Source organism: Penaeus chinensis, chromosome 35 (assembly GCF_019202785.1).
Source record: "Penaeus chinensis breed Huanghai No. 1 chromosome 35, ASM1920278v2, whole genome shotgun sequence".
NCBI lineage: Eukaryota > Metazoa > Arthropoda > Malacostraca > Decapoda > Penaeidae > Penaeus > Penaeus chinensis.
Window position 1 is genome coordinate 30,502,263 of NC_061853.1, and position 2,500 is coordinate 30,504,762.

A 2,500-nucleotide genomic window follows, 5' to 3' on the forward strand; every position below is an offset into this window, starting at 1 on the left:
GAGAAGGGGGAAGGGACAGGGAGGGAGAGGGAAGGGGCAGGGGAAGGGAGAGGGAAGAGGCAGGGGAAGGGAGAAGGGGCAAGGGACTGGGAGAGGGAGAAGGGAAAAGGGGCAGGGAAAGGGAGAAGGGGGAAGGAACAAGGGGAGGGAGAAGGGGGAAGGAACAGGGGGAGGGAGAAGGGGGAAGGAACAGGGGGAGGGAGAGGGGGGAAGGACAGGGAGGGAGAGGGAAGGGGCAGGGGAAGGGAGAAGGGAGAGGTAGAGGGGGAGGGGGAAGGCAGAGGATTGAGGATTAGAAGGATAGGTGAGACATAGGGAGGTGGAAGGAGGAGTGGGAACGGTGGGGAGGTGGAAAAGATGGAGAAAGGAAGTAGGAGATGGATTGGAAGAAGTGGATGGGAGGTGGAACGGGAAGGAGGGAAGATGAGAGAACAGAACGAGGGAACAGAAGGAGGGAAAGGAGGGAGAGGAAGAGGAGGAGATCAGAGGAAAGAGAGGAGGAGGAGGAGATAGGAGGAGGAGGAGGAGATAGGAGGAGGGACAGGCTTCATGGGAGGGAGCCTTCTCAAGACAGGAGGAAAGGGAGGGAGGGGATCCCTAGGGAGAGGGAGTGAGCCTGGCTTTGAGGAAGGGAGAAGGGGGGGGGGGGGGTTATTGCCGTGTAATAATCCACCTGAAGACAGCTACGGCTCGATGATCAAGCATGTCGCTTAGTTGGGGGAGATGAATAGATTGCGGTGGCGGGAGAAATGGAGAGGGAGAGAGGAGAGATAAAGAGGGAGCAGGGGGAAGGGAATAAAGAGACAGAAAGGAGGCAGGGAGAGGAAAAGCGGTGGGAGTGGTGAAAAAAGAAAAGCCAAAAAAAAGAAAAGAAAGAATTATATATATATATATATATATATATATATATATATATATATATATATATATATGTGTGTGTGTGTGTGTGTGTGTGTATGTATATATATATATATATATATATATATATATATATATATATATATATATATATATATATATATATATATATATACATATATATATATACATATATATATATATATATATATATATATATATATATATATATATATATGTATGTATATATATATATATATATATATATATATATATACATATATATATATATATATATATATACATATATATATATATATATATATATATATATATATATATATATATATATGTGTGTGTATATATGTGTGTGTGTGTATATGTATATATATATATATATATATATATATATATATATATATATGTGTGTGTGTGTGTGTGTGTGTGTGTGTGTGTGTGTGTGTGTGTGTGTGTGTGTGTGTGTCTGTGTGTGTATATATGTATATATATATATATATATATATATATATATATATATATATATATATATATATATATATGTATATATATATATATATATATATATATATATATGTATATATATATATATATACATATATATACACATGTGTGTGTATATCTAAACAAGCATGACAAAAAAAAATTCGCAAATAGAAGGAACACAAAATTCGACGAAAGCCGAAAAGCCTCAACCTCCAGTGCGTGTAGTTCTCTCTCTCTCTCAATCTCTCTCTCTCTCTCTCTCTCTCTCTCTCTCTCTCTCTCTCTCTCTCTCTCTCTCTCTCTCTCTCTCTCTCTCTCTCTCTCTCTCTTCTTTTTTTGTCCGAGAGAGCAGAAGCAGAAGGCGAAGAAAGAGCTCAGACAAGCTCCGTCGAGGCATGAACACGCAGGCCCGCCACGGCTCGCTCCGGGGCAAGGTTGATGGCTTAATTAAACCCGAAAGTTAAAACAGATTCCATAATAAGGTAATCCTCGTAGGTGTCCAGAGGAAAACCAATTAGACGTTCGGCGGCATTGATTAAAAGTCGCCGTATCACGAGGGGCTTATTAATCTGGTAATTAGCTAATGTTAGCTTGTCGAGGAGTCTTCGGTAATACAAGAAGAGGGGCAGGAGGAGGAGGAGGAGGAGGAGGAGGAGGAGGAGGAGGAGGAGGTGGAGGAGGAGGAGGAGGGGGGGGGGGAGGAGGAGGAGAGAACAGGTGGAGCGGGGAGGGGAAACAGGAGAAGGAGGAGGAGGAGCAGGGGACAGGGAGAGGAAAGAGGAGGATGGAGGGAGGAGGAGGAGAGAACAGGTGGAGCGTGAAGAGGAAAGAGGAGGAGGAGGAGGAGAAGGAATAGGAGGTGGCGGAGCGGGGAGAGGAAAGACGTAAGAGGGAGGGAGGAAGAGGAGGAAAAGAAGGAGGAGGGGGGGGATGTGGGGGTGGAGCGGGGAAAGGAAAGAGGAGGGGGAAGGGAGGAGGAGGAGGAGGAGGAGCAGGGGACAGGGAGAGGAAAGAGGAGGGGGGAGGGAGGAGGAGGAGGAGGAGCAGGGGGAGGAAAGGGGAGGGAGGAGAAGGAGAAGGAAGGAGAGGAGGAGGAGGGTGTGGTGGTGGAGTGGGGGGTGAGGGTGGAGGAAAGAGG